This window comes from Orcinus orca, chromosome 8 (genome assembly GCF_937001465.1).
Source record: "Orcinus orca chromosome 8, mOrcOrc1.1, whole genome shotgun sequence".
Lineage (NCBI taxonomy): Eukaryota > Metazoa > Chordata > Mammalia > Artiodactyla > Delphinidae > Orcinus > Orcinus orca.
The window spans coordinates 55,612,256-55,637,824 of NC_064566.1; the positions used below are offsets into that span (position 1 = coordinate 55,612,256).

The 25,569-nt window shown below is 40.2% G+C and overlaps 2 protein-coding genes and 1 long non-coding RNA gene across 3 annotated transcripts in view; 1 reads left to right on the forward strand and 2 right to left on the reverse strand.

Moving 5' to 3' along the window:
* Positions 1–25,569, forward strand: part of USP35 (ubiquitin specific peptidase 35) — an 873,752-nt gene that overhangs the window by 205,000 nt on the left and 643,183 nt on the right. The window lies entirely within an intron of this gene.
* GAB2 (GRB2 associated binding protein 2) overlaps positions 1–25,569 on the reverse strand; it is a 177,065-nt gene that overhangs the window by 127,204 nt on the left and 24,292 nt on the right. The window lies entirely within an intron of this gene.
* LOC125965204 (uncharacterized) lies at positions 18,137–25,435 on the reverse strand. Its single transcript, XR_007478841.1, has 2 exons — positions 24,850–25,435; positions 18,137–24,636 (listed from the first exon to the last, which is right to left on the reverse strand). It is a non-coding gene; the product is annotated as an uncharacterized LOC125965204 (long non-coding RNA).

Below are 25,569 nucleotides of genomic sequence, written 5' to 3' on the forward strand. Positions count from 1 at the left end.
TAAAGGATGTATTTTAGGAAGAAGAAAAACAATCCCAGATGGAAGGTCCGACATGAAAGGGGACAAAGATGAGCAAAGATATTGATAAATATGTGGGAAATTTGAACACTGCCGGTGTGAAACAAGAATACTACTTAATCTGTGTGGTTAGAAATAAGACAGAACTAAAACATTGGACAATTACATAAGTTGGGAGGAATGATCAGAGTTTTTCTATGATTCTTATATAATTCAGAAAAATGGTGGCTCTCCAAAAAACATGTCCACATCCTAATCCCCAGAACCTGTGAAAATTACCTTATATGGCAAAAAAAAAAAACCAAACTTGTGATTATGTCAAGGATCTTGAGATCCTCATGTTAAAGATCTTGAGATCCTTATGTTAAAGATCTTGCCCTAGATGCAATCACATGTATCCTTTTGAAGGAGAGAAGGAGAGAGAACAGACACAGACACACAGAGAAGACACAGAACAGGAAAAGACAATGTGACCATGGAGGCAGAGATGGAAATGACATGGCCACAAGCCAAGGAACACTTGAAGCCACCAGAAGCTGGGAGAGGCGTGGAAAAGATTCTCCCCTAGAGTCTTCAGAGGGAGTACAATCCTATGACACATTGATTTTGGACTTCTGGCCCTCAAAACTGTGAGAGATTAGATTTCTGTTGTCTTAAACCAACGAATTTGTGGTAATTGCATACAGTAACCATGGGAAACTAATACAAAATGTAAAGATGTTACTTTAGGCCAACCAAATTAAAATGCATATGTTAATAAAGAGATCAGTTCTCCCTAAGTGGATTTATACATTTAAACTCAGTAAAAGTACCAATTTTTAAATAGGAAAAGGTAATTGTAAGGTTCATACAGAAAAACAGAATAGCAATAAGGGGAGACTTAGGCAACCATATGATAAAAATATATGATAAAGCCTCATTAATTAAAACAAAGTGTGTGGTCATATACAGAGATAGACAAATGATTGGAATTTAATATATTTTAAGTCCACAAATGGGTACTAATGCAAAAAACAGTTTATGATAGAGGTGGCATCTCAAATTGTGGGACAGATTTGAGATGGCATTTAAGATTTAAATGACACTGTGACAAATCTCAATCTGTCCTAAGCATAGATCAGGATAAATTACAAATGGATCAGAGATTTAAATGTAACATAAGACAAGACTATAAAAGTAATAGAATAAAATGTAGTACATTTCACTAGCAAACAGAATCCAACAGCACATTAAAAGGATCATACACCATGATCAAGTGGGGTTTATCCCAGGAATGCAAGGATTCTTCAATATATGAAAATCAACCAATGTGATGCACCACATTAACAAACTGAAGGATAAAAACCATATGATAATCTCAATAGAGGCAGAAAAAGTTCTGACAAAATTCAACACCCATTTATGATAAAAACTCTCCAGGAAGTGGGCATAGAGGGAACCTACCTCAACATAATAAAGGCCATATATGACAAACCCACAGCCAACATCGTTCTTATTGGTGAAAATTGAAACCATTTCCTCTAAGATCAGGAACAAGACAAGGGTGCCCACTCTCATAACTATTATTCAACATAGTTTTGGACGTTTTAGCCACAGCAATCAGAGAAGAAAAAGAAAGAAAAGGAATCCAAATCAGAAAAGAAGAAGTAAAACTGTCACTGTTTGCAGATGACATGATACTATACATAGAGAATCCTAAAGATGCTACCAGAAAACCACTAGAGCCAATCAATGAATCTGGTAAAGTAGCAGGATACAAAATTTATTTATTTTATTTATTTTTGGCTGCGTTGGATCTACCTTGATGCATGCGTGCTTTCTCTAGTTGCGGCAAGCGGGGGCTACCCTTCACTGCCGTGTGCAGGCTTCTCACTGCAGTGGATTCTCTTGCTGTAGAGCATGGGCTCTAGTCATGTGAGCTTCAGGAGTTGTGGCTCGCAGGCTCTAGAGCGCAGGCTCAGTAGTTGTGGTCCCTGGGCTTCACTGCTCCATGGCATGTGGAAACCTCCTAGACAAGGGCTTGAACCCGTGTCCCCTGCATTGGCAGGCGGATTCTTAACCACTGTGGCACCAGGGAAGCCCAGGATACAAAATTAATGCACAGAAATCTCTTGCATTCCTATACACTAACAATGAAAAATCTGAAAGAGAAATTAAGGAAACACTCCCATTTACCACTGCAACAAAAAGAATAAAATACCTAGGAATAAACCTACCTAAGGAGACAGAAGACCTGTATACAGAAAACTGTAAGACACTGATGAAAGAAATCAAACATGACACAAACAGATGGAGAGATATACCATGCTCTTGGATTGGAAGAATCAACATTGTGAAAATAACTATACTACTCAAAGCAATCTACAGATTCAGTGCAATCCCTATCAAACTACCAAGGGCATTTTTCACAGAACTAGAACAAAAAATCTTACCATTTGTATGGAAACACAGAAGACCCCGAATAGCCAAAGCAATCTTGAGAAAGAAAAATGGGGCTGGAGGAATCAGGCTTCCTGACTTTGGACTATACTACAAAGCTACAGTAATCAAGACAGTATGGTACTGGCACAAAAAACAGAAAGATAGATCAATGGAACAGGATAGAAAGCCCAGAGATAAACCCACACACATGTGGTCACCTTATCTTTGACAAAGGAGGCAAGAATATACAATGGAGAAAGGACAGCCTCTTCAATAAGTGGTGCTGGGAAAACTGGACAGCTACATATAAAAGAATGAAATTAGAACACTCCCTAACACCATACACAAAAATAAACTCAAAATGGATTAAAGATCTAAATGTAAGGCCAGACACTATCAAACTCTTAGAGGAAAACATAGGCAGAACACTCTGACATAAATCACAGCAAGATCCTTTTTGACCCACGTCCTAGAGAAATGGAAATAAAAACAAAAATAAACGGGACCTAATGAAACTTAAAAGCTTTTGCACAGCAAAGGAAACCATAAACAAGACCAAAAGACAACCCTCAGAATGGGAGAAAATATTTGTAAATGAAGCAACTGCCAAAGATTAATTTCCAAAATATACAAGCAGCTCATGCAGCTCAATATTAAAAAAACAAACAACCCAATCCAAAAATGGGCAGAAGACCTAAATAGACATTTCTCCAAAGAAGACAGACATATTGCCAACAAACACATGAAAAGCTGCTCAACATCACTAATCATTAGAGAAATGCAAATCAAAACTACAATGAGGTATCACCTCACACTGGTCGGAATGGCCATCATCAAAAAATCTACAAACAATAAATGCTGGAGAGGGTGTGGAGAAAAGGGAGCCCTGCTACACTGTTGGTGGGGATGTAAATTGATACAGCCACTATGGAGAACAGTATGGAGGTTCCTTAAAAAACTAAACATAGAACTAGCATATGACCCAGCAATCCTACTATTGGGCATATATCCTGAGAAAACCATAATTCAAAAAGAGTCATGTACCACAATGTTCATTGCAGCACTATTTACAATAGCCAGGACATGGAAGCAACCTAGGTGTCCACTGACAGATGAATGGATAAAGGAGATGTGGGATACATAATACACACACACACACACACACACACACACACACACACACACACACACACACTGGAATATTACTCAGCCATAAAAAGAAATGAAATTGAGTTATTTGTAGTGAGGTGAATGGACCTAGAGTCTGTCATACAGAGTGAAGTAAGTCAGAAAGAGAAAAACAAATACTGTAGGCTAACACATGTATATGGAATCTAAAAGAAATGGTTCTGATGAACCTAGGGGCAGGAAAGGAATAATGACACAGACGTAGAGAATGGACTTGAGGACACAGGGAGGGGGAAGGGGAAGCTGGGACAAAGTGAGAGAGTAGCGTGGACATATATACACTACCAAATGTAAAATAGATAGCGAGTGGGAAGCAGCCACATAGCATAAGGAGATCAGCTTGGTGCTTTGTGACCACCTAGAGGGGTGGGATACAGAGGGTGGGAGGGAGGGTCAAGATGAAGGGGATATGGGGATATATGTATATGTATAGCTGATTCACTTAGTTATACAGCACAAACTAACAGAACATCGTAAAGCAATTATACTCCAATAAAGATTTTTAAAAATGTAGTACATTTCTTTTATAACTATCTATCACAATGATGTCTAGAAGCCATAAAAAACAAAAGGTCATTTGAGTGACTACACAAAAATCTATAAATCCTGCATGGCAACACAAACAAATATGTGTGTAAGTATACACACACAAAGCATGCAAACACACACACACCCCTATAGGCAAAGCTAGAAAACAAATATTAAACTGGGTTAGAAGTAATAAATATTGTATTAAAATTTGCAATTACTATTATTAAAGGCCAATCTCTTAAATAAAGAGCTCCTACAAACCAATAAGACCAACAACCTTATAGAAAATGAGCAAGGCATAGGAACAGATTGTTCACAGCAAAGGAAATACAAATGATCTTTAAACATGTGAAAAGATGATCAGTGATGACATACAAAAGGAAGGCAAATTAAAACTACACTGAAATACTATTTTCCACCCATTAGACTGGCGAAAATCCAGAAGTTTGATAACTATGTTGGCAAGACTGTGAAAACATGCACTCTTATATACTGCTGTGGGAGTGTAAAAAGTTCCAAACCCTCTGGAAGGTAATGTGGCAAAATTACATACAATATATCTAAATTATAACAGTATAGATCTTTTAACCACACAATTCCTTTCTAGAAATTTAATCTAGAGACAAACTAATGTATGTGCATAATGATATAAGTACATTTTGCAGATCTACTTAAAGGAGAAGATTGAAAACAATGTAACTGTCCATCAATAAACACATTTAGTTATGGTTCCATCAATTGATGGAATACCACCTGGCTATTAAAAACAAAAAAAAGTAGTGGGGAAGGAAACTCTTCATGTATTAATATGGAAAGAGTATCAAGATATAGTACTAAGTGGAAAAGGCTAAGTATAAAGAAAGTTGTGCTTTATATTACTATTTGTATTAAACAGTTAAACAGAATATTTATATATTTGTATCTACATTTATAATTTGTATTAGAATATATAGGCTAATACATATTATAGGCACAGATACATTGTGGAATTGGAATTGAGCATATGGGGGCAGAAGGACAGAAGGGAGATTCTTCACAGTACACTTTTCAAATATTTGATATTAAAACCATGTGAACATATTATCAATTACGTTTAAGAATTTTAATAAGTATGAATAATAGAATATCTAGGATAACTTCTAATCAAGTAAACAGAGTATAATTTCCAAATTAGTAGAGGAGTAAAAATAAAATGAGGAAAAGGAAAGTAAAATACTCAATCCAAAAGGCAAGAACACACATGGCACAACACTAGATGGTTGAAATAAACCTCAATATTTCCATAATCCCAGTAAATGTAAATCAGTTAAACTTACCAGTTAAAATACAAAGACAGTCTTGGGATTCCGTAGTGGTACAGTGGTTAAGAATCTGCCTGCCAATGCAGGGGACACGGGTTCAAGCCCTGGTCCAGGAAGATCCCACATGCCACAGAGCAACTAAGCCTGTGCACCACAACTACTGAGCCTGTGCTCTAGAGTCCACGAGCCACAACTACTGAAGCCCCTGCACCTAGAGCCTGTGCTCCACAACAAGAGAAGCCACCACAGTGAGAAGCCCGCGCACTGCAACAAAGAGTAGCCCCTGCTCGCCACAACTAGAGAAAGCCCCTGCACAGCAACGAAGACCCAACAGAGCCAAAAAATAAATAATAAAAATTAATTAAAAACAAAGACTGTCTCACTGTATTAACCATAATAAACGTGAATTAATTAAGCTCCTCACTTAAAAGACAAAGACAGTCAGACTAAACAAAACATAATCAAGTTACACATTGTTCTTAAAAGGTACGCCTGAAATATAAGACCACAGGTAGGCTGAAAGTCAAAGGATGGAAAAAATTGCATGAGGCATGTATACTACTCAAAAGAATGCTGCTGCAACTAAATGACTATCAAGCAAGGAGATATTAAGGCAAAAGGGTCACTTTACAAAGACAGGAACTTCAAAGGTCCAGGAAGATACATAATCCTAAAATATGGCCTCAAAATATATAAAGCAAGAATTGCTATCACTGCAAGTAGACATTGACAAGTCCATTATTATAATGGGATATAAAAAGTAACGGATATAAAAAGGGCAAGGCTCCTTTTGCCCCCGCAAATTAACCTGCTTTGGAACTGCTAGATCACTGCATTAGAAACAAAGTTTCTCACTTATTCCTGAGAAGATCAATCAGGATGGAGAGACATGCTTCCTGTCTGGTTTCAGTGACCAATATTCAAATGCAGAAATGGGAAGTTACACATTATCCACATGTATAGCTAGACACTAACACAAATGGATTTGTCAGCAACTCTATGTGCTTATTATGCTTCAATTTCTTAATCTCTAAGTTCCTCAAGGGAAAATATTGCTCTTTTATACATATTTGTATCTATCCCAGCACCAACCACACGCCTGGTATATAATAAGTGTTCAATGAATGTTTTACTGAATCATCTGTTACACACCCCTTTAAAAAATACTTATTCATTCCAACATTTATGAAGCACCTACTATGTACCAGGCACTCTGTTAAGTGCTGGGAATACACAGATGAGTAAAACAATGTCTGTTCTCCATCAGAAGAGAAACAGAAATATATTTTTTTCAAAAGATATAAACAGGGCTTCCCTGGTGGCGCAGTGGTTGAGAGTCCACCTGCCGATGCAGGGGACATGGGTTCGTGCCCCGGTCCGGGAAGATCCCACATGCCGCGGAGCAGCTAGGCCCATGAGCCATGACCACTGAGCCTGCGCGTCCGGAGCCTGTGCTGCACAACGGGAGAGGCCACAACAGTGAGAGGCCTGTGTACCACCAAAAAAAAAAAAAAAAAAAAAAAATATATATATATATATATATATATATAAACAGAGGTTTGCATGGAGAGGTAGGAAGAAGAGCCCAGAAGAAGTACCTGGAGATCTGAGGGCAAGTTCTCAACCATTTAACGTGTATTCATAAGCAGCCACTGTGGTCCAGAATCAGGTAGGTGCTAGAGAAGGGACATGTAAGTCAAGCCTTACTAAGCACTTATGGGGGCAAAGTCGGGCAGAAGACATTCAGGTCAACAAGAAAGAAGCAGTATATGAGGTTCCAGGGGAAATGTGATTTGTTCAAAGTCAAACAGCTTGGGTAAAGACTAGAACCTACATTCCCAGTGTTTTTTCCATATTGATTCTTGACACTCGTTCCCCTAGGACCCTATTTACTCCAATACGGATCCTTGTCTAGATGCAAGGCTTTTGACCATAATCCAACAAGAAATTCTCTTTAAATTGCATTGCAGCAAAGTGCCCATAAATTTCACTTAAAAATTTCACGAGATAACCGCACTGAATACAACAAATGCGACTCTTTATTCTATTTCATTTTGTAAAATACTGCTCACAACTCACTACCACCGACTTCACCACTCACTAATAGCTCTCAACCCCATTTTGTAAAACTCCTATTGCTTGTGATAGTTTATAATGTGCTTCTCCCAACTGAAATTCTGCTTCTAATTCCTCACTTCACAGCCCAGGAAAAGCCCCCTTCAGACATATTTACTGAGCAACTGCTGTGTGCAGCGGAAACACTGTGCTAGGCCTCAAGTTTGCTGTGTGTGGCTAAGTTCTTTGAAAAGCATAAACCAAGGATATTTTCAAATGTTCCTGGGAAACATTTCCCAAACTAGATACATTCACTCCCTATCGACGGAGACAGATCCAGAGTAACATTTGGATAGGCAAATGTTGGGAAAAGCTTCCCAGGTGATAATGCCATGATAATTTTACAAAACAAATATTTGTTTAGCAAAGGAATAGACAGCAGACAAGAAAAATGAAACCTCAGATAAGTAGCGGGACTCGCCAGTGGCCAAAAAGCCACTAATAGCAAGGATTGGAATCCAGCTTAGTGGATCCCCAGTCCATTTCTGAAAGTTCCCACTAGGAAAAGTCTGTCAGTATTCCTTCTCCTTTTGCACTGACCTTTTATCAGAAATTCCCCCAGGGGCCTCGGCTTACTAAGTGCTAATTAGATTTCCTCCACCTGCTCTGGGATTCAGAGGGCAGTGCTAGTGCAGTGCCCTCCTCAGCTAACAAAGCCACTGGCATTCCCGGTATGCAGGGGCTGGCCTCCAGTTCTTTAGTCAACAGCAATTAAAGGGCTCCTAGCCAAAGCTCTAAGGAGTAAGACAGAAACGGGAGGGGTATTCCTCAATCCAAAAAGCCAAGTCCAGCCAAAGACTGGGATTGACTGACGCTGAAGAGCTGGGTGGAAACTGGGAAACTTTTAGGAGGTAGGAATGGAATCTGGGTGAGGCAAGCTAACTACTACTCATCATCTTTCTCACTCCCCTAAGGAATGCTACTGTTGTCTAGATTGAGGGGATAAAGCCTTGGATGGACAAGAGCCCTCATCTAAAAATTAGCTATCAAGAAACATTTCCTTTTCTCTTCTTGTTCCAAGGCAGGTCCAAACTGCTCAGCCAAGAATGACAAGTCCTCCCTGATTCTATCCCTCCCTCTCCAGGCATCGTAATTTAGTCAATGTCCAGCCACTAACTGGCAAAGGACAGCCTGCACGTTCAGTCATTAACTGCCGTCTGACTCTACACCACACTTGCTCTGGGTTTGATTTTCTCAACTCTCAGAGTTGATTTCAAGGTCAAACGAGATAATGAAAAAAAAATGTTTTCCAAACTATAAAGCGGTATAAAATAATACACTGTAACACAAACTCAATTAAATTCAAACATTTACTAAGTTCTTAGAACAGTGCTTATACAGAGTTGGTACACAGATGTTTTAACACAAATATTGGCTGTTAGATATAAAAAAACAAAACAAAACAGAATTCTTACCATGTGGAAATCACAGACTAGTGTAGGAGATAAGGTCTCCAAAAGAATATGGTAATAGGGAGTAGCTTATCTTGCTACTGAAGAATAGGGTTTGCCTGGCCAATCAACAGATTAAGACTGCTCATTAATATGATTAATTTCCATCTGCTCTATAATAGGCTTGCTTTCTGGAAAGATATCCAGAAAAATTCAGTCACCTCAAATTCTCAAAGCAGGGACTTTATGCGTATTATTCTAGGCAAAAAACTACCTTAAAAGATACATGGGAGGGCTTCCCTGATGGCGCAGTGGTTGAGAGTCTGCCTGACAATGCAGGGGACACGGGTTCGAGCCCTGGTCTGGGAGGATCCCACATGCCGCGGAGCAACTAGGCCCGTGAGCCACAACTACTGAGCCTGCGCGTCTGGAGCCTGTGCTCCGCAACAAGAGAGGCCGGGACAGTGAGAGGCCCGCGCACGGCGATGAAGAGTGGCTCCCGCTTGCCGCAACTAGAGAAAGCCCTCGCACAGAAACAAAGATCCAACACAGCAAAAATAAATAAATAAATAAAATTAAAAAAAAAAAAAAAAGATACATGGGAAAAATGAACCCACTCAGTTCTCCTTTGATTCTTGTCACTTCTTTCAATTTGACAATGAAAATGCACATATACTTTGACCCAGAAATTCTGAGAAAAATTGATTCTAGAGCTAAACCACATTTGCCCAGAAGTCACTGAAATATAGTACAGGTGATTAAAAAGCACGCTACAATCTAAACAAAATGTACACAGATTGCTATAAAGGTAGTCACAGTACAAGCAAACACTTTAATATAAACTAGAACAAAGCATACTATAAAAAGCAAGAATTTCACTAATTATTTGTATGAAAGTTAAGTAAGAGAAACAACAATGGACTCAAATAGACACTGGTAGTTCAATGAATATGACTACAGTAGTCCCCCCTTATCTGTGGTTTCACTTCTGGGGTTTCAGTTACCTGCAGTCAACTGTGGTCCAGAAACATTAAATGAGAATTCCAGAAATAAACAACTCATAAGTTTTATGTTTTAAAGAAATAAGATGAACCACTTTATTTATTTATTTTTGTGGTACGCGGGCCTCTCACTGTTGTGGCCTCTCCCGTTGCAGAGCACAGGCTCCAGACGCGCAGGCTCAGCAGCCATGGCTCACGGGCCCAGCCGCTCTGCAGCATGTGGGATCTTCCTGGATCGGGGCACGAACCCGCGTCCTCTGCATCGGCAGGCGGACTCTCAACCACCGCGCCACCAGGGAAGCCCTATTTATTTATTTAAAAATTTTATTTATTATTTATTTTTGGCTGTGTTGGGTCTTCATTCCTGCATGCAGGCTTTCTCTAGTCGCAGCAAGCGGGGTCTACTCTTCGTTGCGGTGCGCGGGCTTCTCATTGCGGTGGCTTCTTTTGTTGCGGAGCACGGGCTCTAGGTGCACGGGCTTCAGTAGTTGTGGCTCGTGGGCTCTAGAGTGCAGGCTCAGTAGTTGTGGAGCACGGGCTTAGCTGCTCCACGGCATGTGGGATCTTCCTGGACCAGGGATCGAACCTGTGTCCCCTGCATTGACCTGTGGGTCTTAACCTGCCATCATAAGTCCATTATAAGTTTTAAGTTGTGCACTGTTTCTAGTATTGTGATGAAATCTCATGCCATCCTGCTCTGTCCTGCCTTGGATCCCCAACCATCGACGTGGTCTGCTCATGACATTCAATCATTGACATTTTCATGGCTCGATGATCCAGGATCCCCCAAAGCAGATGATCCTCCTCCTGACATACTGTCTTAAGGTCAGTAGTAGTCTACTGCTGTGTCACCACCTGTGTCACTCACCTTACTTCATTTCATCTCATTTTTTCATCTCACATCATCACAAGAAGATATTTTGAGACAACGTTCACATAACTTTTATTACAGTATATTATTATAATTGTTCTATTTTATTATTAGTTACTGTTATTAATCTCTTACTGGGCCAAATTTATAAATTAAACTTTATCATAGTTATGTACATATAGGAAAAAACATAGCATATACAGGGTCTGGTACTATCCACAATCTCAGGCATCCACTGGGGGTCTTGAAACGTATCCCCTGTGGAAAAGGGGGACTACTATATATAAGGAACTATGCAGCATAGTAACTGAAAAAAGAAAAGAAGAAAAATAATAAATTGGGTAAGTTTTCATCTTCAGCCTCAGACCCTGGAAAATTATCTTCAAAGTCAGGTAAAACATCGCCAAGGCCAGAAAAATTCATCATACCTGCTGGTCTCCAGTTGATTCTCTTAATCACTGGCACTCACTGCAGTAAGAACTTAGTCACCCCTGCCTTCAAAATGGGGTTCTGTTGCCCATTAACTGCCCATTAACTGATAAGTCCGTGCCTCTACTACTTTTTTTTGTTTGTTTTTATTGACGTATAGTTGATACCTCTACTAGTTTTGAGCCATAACTTAGTGTTGCAAAATTTAAATCTAAAACGTAATGGAAAAAAAAGAAAATTACATCAAAAAAATAAATAAATAAAATGGAATGGAATAGCCCAAAATGTACCTCTGATCAGCTAACATGGCCTATGGCTTCTTTTGGTTGCTAAAACTCTAGGATGTGAAACTTGTATCTCTGTCACATTTTGTGGGGACATTCCCCTTCATTAGAAGAATCACATCAGGGCAGATCACTTTGCTGTTAAACATCTTTTGCTTTGGCCCAGAATCTTTCATCTGCAAAACAGCTGCATTTGACACAAGGTAATACCTGGGTAAAATTGTGAGGGGTGGGGAGGGAGAAACACGTGTGTTAGCAAATTACAGAAATAACAAAAGCATTTATCCTCACGCGTACTATATGGTTGTGAAAGCTTGAGGTCTATGAGAGCTGCATGGAATGTTATTTGCTTAATGGTTATTCTCTGATGATGGGATGTGGGGGTGAATTCTTATTTTCTTCTTTGAATTTTTCAGCCTTTTTTGATTTATTACAAACATGGTCCGTTTAAACAAAAGTGATAACCATCCCTCCAAAAAATAAAAAATGCAATTGATCTGTATACGCTAAGATGGAACTATCTCCATGGTTTATCTCATAGGATTGTGGTGCACAAAATCATAAGGACTTTGAACTGCGCCTGGCGTATAAGCATTCAAATATTACCTATTATCATACTGTTCAGTGAAATATAATAAGACGCAAGACAGGGTAAACTGAGCAGTGTGGGGTGAAAAAGTTACTTATTTTTCATTGAATACTACTACCCTGCCCAGGTTCCTCAGAAAACAGAGTTTCGGACCAAACTCACCTGCTCTATCAGGTGTTGAAATCTCTGAGCAGAGGGAGGGGAAGAACACTAGTGAGGCAGGGTAGGAAGGAAAGCAAACACAAGGCTGTGCATTAACAAACTGGCTACAGTCGAACATGAAAACAGCCAACTGCATGATCGTTCAGAATGTTTCAACCTGGATGATACAGAACTACTGTAGCTAAGAACAAGGTCAGTGAGGAAGGGAGGGGGAATGAGGGGGGAGAAAGGCAGACGGTGAGTCATTTCCCTGCTGGCTCCTACCCTTCGCCAGCAGAGGTGTTGAGTGCCCCCATCTCCCAACATCCAGGCTGTGCCACCCAGCCCCTCCGATAGTCCCTGGGGAAAACACACCCTACATTTGAATCTGGAAGAGGCAGGAGGAGCCAGAGCCTTCCTGGGTCTGGTCAGACAGAGCTTAGGCCTCTGAGGGGCCGTGGCTCTCTCCACAGTGGGCACGACAGAGACATTCCAGAGCCCAACCCTCACCCAGGGAGGCTGAGACGTCCAGCAGTGTTAGGAAATGAGGAAAAAGCCCCAACAGCTGAGACTTGCCATTGAGCCAGCCCACTAGGGCCTGGGGGGGCAGGTGGCACCAAGGAAACCTGTGTAGGTACATTAACTGAGTCCCATACGGCACATACACTTGTGTATAGAATGGGACTCGCACCACCATGTATGTACTATTTTTTTAAACATTAGAAAAAACTGTACTTGGTCTATACTCAGTGGCCTAATGCAAAGGGCAAGGACTTGGAGCCAGAAAATCCTATTCGCCTAGTACTTGCTGGGAAACTTTGGGTGGGTTGCTCGTCCATGTAATCAGGATATTACACGGTTATTGTGAAGATTAAATGAGCTCAGGTGGCTAAAACAGATGTTAGTCTCTGACAGACATGGCTCTGCCTCCTCTTACCTAGGAGGGGGGGATTCTTTTCCTTCCCTTATTCCCTCTCCCCTCCATGCTCCACCAGGAGGTCTCAGGTTACGCTACTAACATTAGTCTGCTTAGCATTATTTATATTATGATTATTCACTATACTGGGAGCTCCTTAGGAAGAAGGTTATTATTTGACTCTCTGGTGTCCCCTTTTGGTGCCTAGGACAGCTATGCTCACATCTGGGGCCAAGTACATGTTTGCTGAATGAAGCAGAACTCCAAACATCAATTCTTAAGGGAGATAACTTTTCATGTGACTATTAGTAAAGTCACTTAAAGGACCCATGAGACTTCTTAAACATAGTCTAACATCTGTTCTGGTTAGAAAGGTAGAAAAAAAAATCAAAGGCTTTGAAGTTAGGCAGATTTGCATTCAAATCCCAGTACCATCTACAGGGGTGATATTTCAGTAAGTGACACAAATCCTCTAAAACTTTAGTTCCCTGAAATATAAAATGAGGATCCTACTTCGTTTAATAGGGTTATTGTAAGAACTGAAATTACATAATACAAACTATGCCTCAGGGCACTCTTATCCCCCTACACACTCCTCCTGACCAAGGCTGCATAGCCCCACAGCTCCTAAAAGGTCTCAATCTTTTCCTAATCTCCAAGGATACTTTTCTGCAGGAGAGGCCCTGTGAACCCAGGTGAGGGAGTGGTTTATGCAGCTATGTTGATGACACAGTTTCTTTCCACTAGCCTAGAAGATTCTCCCACTCGTCTAATGGACCCACACCCCCTGGGAGGCTCCAAGGGGAGGACACTTGAGCCCTGCAAACAGCATCCTTACACTCATTTCCTTCTTTTCTGATAACCCTCTGACAACAGAGAGACTAAATGACCTGTTTTCCTTTCTAGGAAAAAGAAACTACTTTGAAACACTTCGCGGATCTTCCAGGATACTGATTACCTTCATTGTTAGTGTTGCTGCTGAAGATTATATAGACAGCAGCAATAGAGCAGATTCAGCAGCAGGTCACTCTGTGCTTTGAACCTTTTGGTACACGCTGACTTTCGGAGCACCACTGTTATTTCTACATTCCAGGTAGCAGCGGAAAGGGAAGAGCTTTCCCAGCTGGTTAAGGAGGAAATTCACCAGCAGCAAAGACAGAAGGAGCATAGGTCCCTGAAGACTCAATGGATCCATTATGCTAACCCCGGATACTAATCTCTGAACTTCTTTTATGTGAGAGAATAACCCTGGTATGTTTAAGCTGCTATAGCCAGGTTTCTCTCACTAGCAACCAAACAATTCTAACTTACTGAATGGTGGTCCACAATGTGGGTAACATACACATAGATACAGGTAGGAAAATCACCAGGTACAGGTATTTGGGCAACTCTTTGGCAAATGTCCCAAGATGTAACAGAATGGCTTTGTTTTGGTGGTGGTGGTGATGGGGTGGAAAAGAAGAGATTTCGGTATGAGTAGCAGGTATCTGCTTTTTTTCCTCTTCTTTTCATTCAACACACTTTTACTAAATGTCAGCTCTGTGCCAGGCTTTGTACAAAACACCATCCTTTGTAGGTTGACCAGGTGCTTTCACAGTAGCCACTGTTTCAGCTCCTACCCTCCTGCCTTTGCTTTAGACCTGCCAGGAACACTCACCGGAGGTGCCGAGAGAGCAAGAGCTTCCGTGACGCCTGACGTGGATTGTAGCTGCGACCACAAAGCCAGTAAATAAGAAAGACATTGAAGTCTTAGTTGACAATATGGTAATGTGTTGCAAATAAATTTGACCAGTCCCTTAAGGTTCAACACTGGGTACTTAACTTGTGTTATTCCCAAGGCCCACTCTACCCCTCTAAATGAAAAACTCTTAAAAAGAATGTAAGAATTCCTCATTTTTCAGCTATATGCCTAAAGAGAAAAAGTATTAAGCAAGGAAAGGGAGAAAAAAACAGCTAAAATGGAGAGTGATATGTGTAACCTGAATAAATCCTAACAAATCTAAGTGCCTTAGGTCTGGGCAGAATGGAATTTAAAGACATTCCAGTAATCAAAGGTTAAAGAAGGAAAAAAAAAAAGAATAATTCCAGTCTTTACTTGTGTTTCTCAATGGGTATAACCCATACTTTTATCTTCTACTCACCAATTACTGCAATTGTTCAGGGCGTCTCACTCAGCAACCTACCTACCCAACCCTCAAAACCCAGTTTTAGATTTGCACTCTCCTCTTTCTTCTTTATCTTTCAATTCTTTTCTGTGGAGATTCAGTGTGTCTTCCTGATTTTTACATTTGTACTCCATTCGGCCTATTAGAACAAAGTAGAATCCTGGGAGAAGACCCAGAAAGCAAGAATCTGTCCACGTTAGGAACCAGGGAGAAAGTGTGTGTGTGGGAAACAGTCAATACTGATGTGAATAACTTCTCTCTGATATCCGTACTATCTACACACAGCCAGATCTAAAGCTGCCAGGTGGTTGTAATGATTCCCTCTAATCAAATTAGGGAGCCCCAGTCATGAAACAAAAAAAGGTCAAAGGTTCTAAACGTAGAGATAAAAATCCTTTAATATATACTGAAGGGGTCAAGACAAGAAAAACTTGCAAAAACATAAACAAATACTGAAGTAATACATGTAAATTGCTTAGAACACTATGCCTGGCATGGTACTCAATTAATGCAGCTATTATTATTGTTATTATAGACCCTCTCTATCCCCAGGTCCTTTGTTAGATTATCCACACATATTTCCATAACAGATTTACTACGTTGCGTAATACAGTCGTCCCTCTGTATCCATTGGAGATTGGTTCCAGGAGCCCTGGCGGATAACAAAATCCAAGGATACTCAAGTTCCTTATATTCAATATTAAACAGTGAATCACAATGAATACAGTTGGTCTTCTGTAACCGTGGGTCTTTTTCATCTGCAGATAATGAGGGGTGACTACTGTTCAATCTAAGGAGTGTAGCAGAATCGACAGCTCCCCTGAGGCCAGGCTCTTTTTATGCGTCTTTGTTGCTCTAGCCCGGCACAGTGCCTGACACAGCTGGTATCAACACCTCCTTGTTGAAAGACTTGCTTTTGTTAAGTGAAACATTCCAGTCCCAGTTTACCTTCCGTGAGACCTCTTGGCAAAGATCTGATACACCAGAAGGTTTGACTGAAGTAATACTGTATTATAGCACACAATAAACAGACCAACCTTAGTCACACATTCCAGCAAGTGACTTAAAAAGCTGATCCACAATTTGGTCTCATAATCCCAAAACACCAACTTCCTCAATAAAGATTTTCCATACAGTTGACTCCCATACATGTCTCTCTGATCTCATGACCTCCTCACCAGCTCTCAAAAAAAAACAAAATTTTAAAGACCAGGGTCTTTAAACAAGCTTATATTTGTCACAGGTTTGGCTTTTGTGCCATTTCTGGACTCATTATAAAATGATGTCTGTGTAGGACCTTACTGTCCCTGTCAACAAACACCTATGATAATGAAAGACCTGGGGGGGGTGGGGGTGGGGGTAGATGTGAAGCCCTGGGTTCTAGTCCCAGGTCTGCCACTGACCAGATATGTTAGTCAAGTCATTATACCTCATGAATCATCCATTTCTTAATGTATAAAATGATGATTCATTCAAATATTTGCTGAATGCCTATTATCTGCTAGGCATTATGCTGAATGCTAAAAATACAAAGATGAAAAAGAATATCCCTATCTTCCAGGTTTTGATATTCTATTGGAGTTGGAGAGGGACTGTATGCAACAATCAGTGTGGTAAGTACCATAATTCGAGGATATGCTGTGCTACAGAAGCACAAAGGTGAGACCCATTATTCTGGCTGAGTGGGTGGGTAGACACATCAGGGAACTAAGAACTAAGAAAAAACACACTAGGGCTTTATTAATTCTGTGCATACAACAGGCAGAGGAGTGGGGAGGGAAACAAATGCCAGAATGCAGTTGCTAAGCTGGATCTCAAATCAAGAACAGATCGAATCCATTCAGATATTGTTTTAATTGCAGTGTTTAACGAAAATTCTATTTCACACGTAGGGACGTGTGTAACAAAGGGAAGACCGCAAACCACACACTTTCCAATATTCATGCATTTGAATTAAGCTACTATTGTGAAATATTCTCATCCATCATATTAACCTTTCGAAATCAAAGGCTACAAGTATTCACTTTGATTCTGAAGTAGTCTGACTTTTGTCTTTTCATCCAGATATAGTTTGAAGAATCTAAGGCTCTGCTTCTGTATGTCTTTTCAGTTTCACAGACATGGGGGATGTTTTTGTTGTAAAATGCTTCATATGGAGAAAAGCATTTAACTGTACACCAAATATATGGTAAAATTACAAAGACAGATGCATCAGCAGACCAGCAATCACTAAATAGGTTAACGACATATGGAGGTATGGTTCCCAATGTGGCCGCTGATGTAGAGGCGAAATCTTCAGATTTATGTATTACAAATGAGTTTCAGATCCAATCCTAGAATCGGGTACTAATCTGAGCTAGAGAGAGAGGCAGAGAAAGGGCCCCAGAACTGCCCCCCGCCAAACCTGTGAAGCTTACAAGAGCCAGTGAGCGATGTGTCCTTCCGTCTCCCTCTTTGATGTATCACACACAGTGCTCTTGTTTCTCTCTGGGAGCCTTACAACCCTGAAATCCTGTCAGGTTGTCCTAGCTCTTCACTCAGGAAAGTGTATTCCATTCAGAACCCACGTACACAGACTCTCCTACCACCTAAACTTGAGACTCTCCCACCCTTCTGCCAAATCACCTTCAGTATCTTGGAGGAAGTCACTTTTGTGCACTCCAGACTCACATCTGACAGATCTGACAGTCTCATTTATTTAAACTCAAGTGTTTAAAAGTTCAGTATGTAGGTATGACAAAGTGACATATGGGGAAAATGTTAATAGTAGGTATGTGAACAGGACCAGACAGGCAGGGAGACTATTTCCCCCTTAGAACTGTGCTCCCTGGATCGTAAGTAGGTTATTTCTGCCTCAGATTATACTAAGATGGGTTTGTTTCTTTGAGAGCTAAATGCGTACAACCCAGATGTGAACCCAAGAATGAAGATTCCTGAAGCGAAAAGTCTGCCTGTTTTGGCCCTAAACCAAAAGAGTCCACTAATAATGAATAACCCATTTTAATAAAGAGAGCTAACACTGATATAGTCCTTGCAGGTACTCTAAGTGCTTTATATATTAGCTCATTTAATCCTCACAATAAACCCTATGAGCTAGGTTCTATCACTACCCTCAGTTCATGGATGAATAAACTGAAGCACAGAATATGTTGCCTAGTTGGTAGTTAGTGGGATTCAAATACAGGCCACCCAGTTCTTGCTACAACTTTTTTGCTACTTCAGTAAGACACTGTGTTCAGAAATGTGTTCTCCAGTTTTAGGTCAACACACAAACATTTTTGTTTATTTTAGAGAGAATACATCCTTTGTCTACTATGGGATGAGACAAGAATGTCCTTATAGGTCTGGAAGAACCTAGGTTTCAAGTTCTAAACATATTTTTTGGCCACGCCATGTGGCTTGTGGGATTTTAGTTCCCCGACCAGGGATTGAACACAGGCCCCCTGCATTGGGAGTGTGGAGTCTTAGCTACTGGACCACCAGGGACTTCCCCCTAGGTTTCAAGTTCTAATCCAGGCTTCTGATAGGGGACAGATGGTGGGAGTGACCAGGGGAGGAAGGAGGAATGGCATGCCAACCAGGAAAGTGTAGCTTACTTCATGGTACACTTTGGAGACAAGTGGTACACTTTGGAGACACTTTGGAGACAAGTGGACCCTGCTTTGGCTCCTGGCTCCATCACTTGGCTATCTGGTGGTCCTGGGTTAGTTTCTTAGCCTGAGCTTGTTTCTGGCTGAAATGGCAATATTATCTACCTCACAGTATTATAGTAAAGATGAAATGAGAGGTAATAGGCTAATACACGCAAAAGTTACTTACTACATAGTAAGTGAACGATACGATTCACACTTAACCTTCCCCCCTACATTCCTATTTCCTGCTCCCCACCCTGATTAGAAAGAGAAGGAGAATAAATCTGCTTAGGAAGAAAAGCAATACCAAATAACTACGGACACTTGTTTTACTATTCGGCACCATTTGGGGAAAATTGTTATTCATGTCATGCAGACATGATCCTGGGTGGCACTGCCACTCATACCCCTCCCCGTCTACCAGGCAAGTCTCAGGTGGAGCATGTGTGGCCCGGATCTGACCAACCAAGTTCTCCAATCCCTGGCCGCAGCCCTTGAGCCAGAGGTGGAACTATGACCCAAGCCGTTAGTATCCTTCCCCAAGATTTTTTAATTTGGAGTTTCAGGAGTAGGAACCTTGCCTTTTGGGTCATAGAGACAGGAGGACTGGAGGCTGCAGGTGACCTTCTTTCCTATCACCAAGAGAAAAGAAATTCAACCACAGACAAGCAGTGATGAGACCCAAGGAGAGCCCTGGGGGCACTGAAATCTGATTCTGGTGTATAAAGCCCTCAGAGTTACCCAGGTATCTAGAACATTTCCTTCAACTTTCTGAGCTTCCTTAGTACATTTCCAATACATTCCTAGCTTTTTGCTTGTTTGTCTCAGGTAGTTTCTGTCATTGGTAATTCAAAAAGTCCTTAAAGCATGAATTTATATTTTATGCCAGACTTTCTGCAAGGTGCTTTATGAGCTCCCATGCAATCTTCACAGCAGCCCTGACAGGGAGGCACTGGTTCTTTCTCCCTTTTCACTCCAAGTGCATATCTACAACAGTGCGAACCCCTGTATAAGTCTAGGGTCAGAGTACAGGACTGGTAGTCACTTTCTGTAATCAGATCACACCCACACACCACAGCAACTAGAGTTTACTTAGACTGCACCTCTTAGGTTGCATGCCCAATCCAAAATAATCATGGTGGCCAGGGGGACGGAAATTGCTGACTGGCCAAACCTTAAGGGTGGATGAAGCCAGCATCCCCAGAACCACACAGATGTCTTAAAGAAATTAAGGCACTGCTAGGATGGAGAAAGGGGGAAGTGGCTTCAGGAGAAGCAATCAGCAAGTGTTCACTACATACTCAAAAGGAATAATAGAACAAACAAGTTTTTAAGATGATCTAGATTTCTGAACCATCTGATCAATAACTCCTTTTGCTCACATTATTGTGATCTCATACTTCTTCTGTCTAATTTAGGACTGTTTTCCTCCAGAGGCTTCAGTTATTCTCCGCAGGGAAGCTGGTTAGTTTATCAGTGACTCTCTAAACACTCAAGAGTACCAAATTGAAATGCAGATTTGGTTAGATAATTAAGAGATCTCAATGCACTTTCCAGAAGCTAGACACTAAGACCTGATTAAAAGCATGTCCCACTTGACTCAATTAAAATGTCCTTGGCTGTCTCCTTGCCCTGGCTTCCTCCTTAGTAAGCATAAACCTAAAATTATGGGAAAATAAGAAAGGTGAGGCTTTCCTTTAGGAAAGGGTTTTATTACCCACTTAACCAACAAAACAGATCTTCCACTGGTTGGACTGACAACAGTGAGCAAACGGGATTTTTACAGAAATTTCTATTAGAATGTAATGAGAAGATGATATAGATTTCTAGCTCTTGACTGGGACTCAGGAGATGTGGCTTCTAGATCTAAGACCCAAGCTAACTCACTTTGAGCTCTTGAGTAGAAAGTACCTGGATTTTAAAGTTGAACAGATGTTCACTGTTTACCTCCATGGTGAGAGATATCCCATCTTTCATCATGACTGCCATCTTGAACAAGACCCGTCTTCCTCTGAGCCTCATTTCCAGACTTATAAAAATGAGGGTGCCCCAATCCACCTCATTAGTCTGAATGATGAAATAAAGTTTAGCTGTGATTCACGTGTATTACTTGAACATTTGAAAAGAATATGAATTCTGCAGTCGTGGAACACAACTAGTCCCATTTAGGTGTTTTCAGTTTTGGCAATTATGAATAAAGCTGCTATAAGCATTCTTACACAAGACTTTTTTTTTTTTTTGGAGGGCTACAACTATAGTTGAGTCTTGCATTTTTATCCAATGTGACAATCTCTGTCATTAGTGTTTAGTTCATTTATATTCAATATATTTATTGATATAACTGGGTTTAAGTAGACTTTATTTCTGTTTGTTTCTCCTTTCTGTCTTCTTTTAATCGTTTTCTTTTTTCTTTTTTTTTAGCTTTTATCCCCTTCTTCTTCCTCCATCCTTCCCTCCCTTTCTTTAGTGCTTGTTTTAGAGATTATAATATACACCCTGAATTTATTACAGTGTATCTGGCATTAATATTATATCACTTTAAATTATAATGCAAGAAACTTTCAAATTCAACTTTCAATTTGAAAGTTTCAACTTTCAAAGTTTCAAATTGAAACTTTCAATTTCAAATTTCAAACATTCAAATATGGCATATTTGCTGCCATATATTTCACTTCTGTATATGCTACAAACAATACACTGTTATTATTTTTGGTTTCAAGTATCAATTTACTTTAAAAAACTGACACAGAAAGATAATTTTTTAGATTTAGTGACATATTTATCATTTCCTATGCCCACCCTTCCTCCCTTCCTATAGAATTAAATTTGCATCTGGTATCAATTTCCTTTGGCCTGAATTACTTCTTTTAGTATTTCTTTTATTGTGAGTCATCTAGTAACAAAATTTCTGTTTTTGTTTTTTTTAATCTGACAATGCCTTTATTTTACATATATATATATTTATATAAACTGGATATAGAGTCTAGGATGTAGTTTTCTTTGTTCAGGACTGCAGAGATGTCATTACATTAACTCCTGGCCTCCACTGTTTCTGATAAAAGTTGGCTGTCATTCTGATAATGTGTGTATATGTGTTTCCCCCTCTGACTGCTCTAAGGATTTTCTCTTTGTCTTGTTTTTTTTAGCAGTTTGACCATGATGTGCCTAGGTGTGTTCTTCCTTGTGTTTATACTGCTTGGAATTCATGGAGTTTCCAAGATCTGGTGGGTTGCTGTTTGTCATCAACTTTGGCAAAATTTCAGCTAATATTCCTTCAAATATTTTTTCTGCCCTACTCTCCCCTTTCCTCCTCCTCCCCCTCTCCCTTCTTCTTCTGGAACTCCAATTATACATATGTTAGATTTCTTGATATTACCTCACAAGTCACTGAACTTCTATTTACTTTCTTTTCAATCTTCTTTTCTGTACTTCCATTAGCTTTCTCTGAAGAGTGGCTTTTGTTCCACCAGGCAGTTAAGTTACTGAAGGATAACCTTGAAGGCTTTATTTTATGCTTTGCTGGGACAGGTCTATTTTGGTACTGCCCTTAGTCCTAGGGTAATGCCCTTTGGGGATATAACCTTTAATTCTAAACTGCAGTCCTTCTAGGGTTTCAATGAAAAGCTTTTGGTCTTTATCATACCCTCCAAGCTGGCAGGTCTCTAACTAGGTATGAAATCTGTCTCCCCTGTGTTGAGCAGCAGCTGAAATCTCGGATCAGCAATGTCAGCCTTCCAGCGGTTATTTCCTCCTTGGGTCCTGAAAGTCTCACTCATCCAAGTACAATTCAGAGGCAACCAAGTATGTGAGGGGTGTTTATGCACAGGCTCTGTTGTTCCCCTCTTCCAGGATTTTCCCTTTCAATTTCCAGTTGTTTTGTCAAGCCCAAACTCTTCAGGCAATGAGTACAGCTTTCTATTTGAGTTTCAGTCACTTTGCCTTGTGCATACTGGGGGATAATAATACCCTCAGAAGAAAAGCCACATAACTGTGGCTCTCACCCACATTTTATATCTTTTCCTTATTTTTTAGAGTCAAATCCTCTCTCATTTCCATCTATTCTGGTAGCTCTTCAGTGACTTCAAACAACTGTTTTCACATATTTTGTTTAGAGTTTATAATTACTTTTTCTGAAGAAGACTTAGTCTGATACAAGGTACTTCTCCATTACCGGGAATGGAACTTCTCCCACCTCAAAATTTAAGGATGAAAAGTTCCAAACTCATATAAGAGAAATCATCTTCAATCCAGACATACATAAAAATGGTATGGAGAAAAAGTGTTTGAGGCTGTAAAACAATACATTGTTCAGTCACCTAACCACTTAATTCCATTTCTCCAAAGAAGATATACAGATTGCCAACAAACACACGAAAGAATGCTCAACATCATTAATCATTAGAGAAATGCAAATCAAAACTACAATGAGATATCATATCACACCGGTCAGAATGGCCATCATCAAAAAATCTACAAACAATAAATGCTGGAGAGGGTGTGGAGAAAAGGGAACACTCTTGCACTGCTGGTGGGAATGTGAATTAGTATAGCCACTGGAGAACAGTATGGAAGTTCATTAAAAAACTACAAATAGAACTACCATATGACCCAGCAATCCCACTACTGGGCATATACCCTGAGAAAACCATAATTCAAAAAGAGTCATGTACCAAAATGTTCATTGCAGCTCTATTTACAATAGCCAGAAGATGGAAGCAACCTAAGTGTCCACCGACAGATGAATGGATAAAGAAGATGTGGCACATATATACAATGGAATATTACTCAGCCATAAAAATAAACGAAATTGAGTTATTTGTAGTGAGGTGGATGGACCTAGAGTCTGTCATACAGAGTGAAGTAAGTCAGAAAGAGAAAGACAAATACCGTATGCTAACACATATATATGGAATCTAAGAAAAAAAAATGTCATGAAGAACTTAGGGGTAAGACAGGAATAAAGACACAGACCTACTGGGGAATGGACTTGAGGATGTGGGGAGGGGGAAGGGTAAGCTGTGACAAAGTGAGAGGGTGGCATGGACATATATACACTACCAAACGTAAAATAGATAGCTAGTGGGAAGCAGCCGCATAGCACAGGGAGATCAGCTTGGTGCTTTGTAACCACCTAGAGGGGTGGGATAGGGAGGGTGGGAGGGAGGGAGACGCAAGAGGGAAGAGATATGGGAACATATGTATATGTATAACTGCTTCACTTTGTTATAAAGCAGAAACTAACACGCCATTGTAAAGCAATTATACTCCAATAAAGATGTTAAAAAAAAAAAGAAAGGAAAATGTACGCAGAGGGTTAAACTAAAAGGAAACTGATATTCTGCTCATTTAAGGGAGAGGATGATGATCCTAGAGCTATGAAAGAGCAACATGGACGGACCTAGAGATTATCATATTAAGTGAAATAAGTCAGACACAGAAAGAGAAATATCATATGATATGATATCATTTATACGTGGAATCTAAAAAGATGATATAAATGAACTTATTTACAAACCAGTAGCAGACTCACAGACTTCGAAACAAACTTATGGTTGCCAAAGGGGAAAGGTGTGTGGGGGAGGGATAAATTAGAAGTTTGGGATTAACATTTACACACTACTATATATAAAATAGATAGCCGGGCTTCCCTGGTGGCGCAGTGGTTGAGAGTCCGCCTGCCGATGCAGGGGACACGGGTTCGTGCCCCGGTCCGGGAAGATCCCACATGCCGCGGAGCGGCTGGGCCCGTGAGCCATGGCCGCTGAGCCTGCACGTCCGGAGCCTGTGCTCCGCAACGGGAGAGGCCACAACAGTGAGAGGCCCGCGTACTGCAAAAAAAAAAAAGAGATAGCCAACAAGGATCTACTGTATAGCACAGGGAACTCTACTCAATATTCTGTAATAACCTATACGAGAAAAGAATCTGAAAAAGAATGGATAAATGTGTATGTATAACTGAATCACTTTGCTGTACACCTGAAATTAACACAACATTGTAAATCAACTATACCCCAATATAAAATAAAAATTAAATTTTAAAAAATGCAAAAAAAAGCCCTAAGCCCAAAACACAAAGGAAATAAAATTCTAAACTTAAAAATAAAAAAGATGTGGCACATATATACAATGGAATATTACTCAGCCATAAAAAGAAACGAAACTGAGTTATTTGCAGTGAGGTGGATGGACCTAGAGTCTGTCATACAGAGTGAAGTAAGTCAGAAAGAGAAAGACAAATACCGTATGCTAACACATATATATGGAATCTAAGAAAAAAAAAATGTCATGAAGAACCTAGGGGTAAGACGGGAATAAAGACACAGACCTACTAGAGAATGGACTTGAGGATATGGGGAGGGGGAAGGGTAAGCTGTGACGAAGCGAGAGAGAGGCATGGACAATATATACACTACCAAACGTAAGGTAGATATCTAGTGGGAAGCAGCCGCATAGCACAGGGAGATCAGCTCGGTGCTTTGTAACCACCTAGAGGGGTGGGATAGGGAGGGTGGGAGGGAGGGAGATGCAAGAGGGAAGAGATATGGGGACATATGTATATGTATAACTGATTTACTT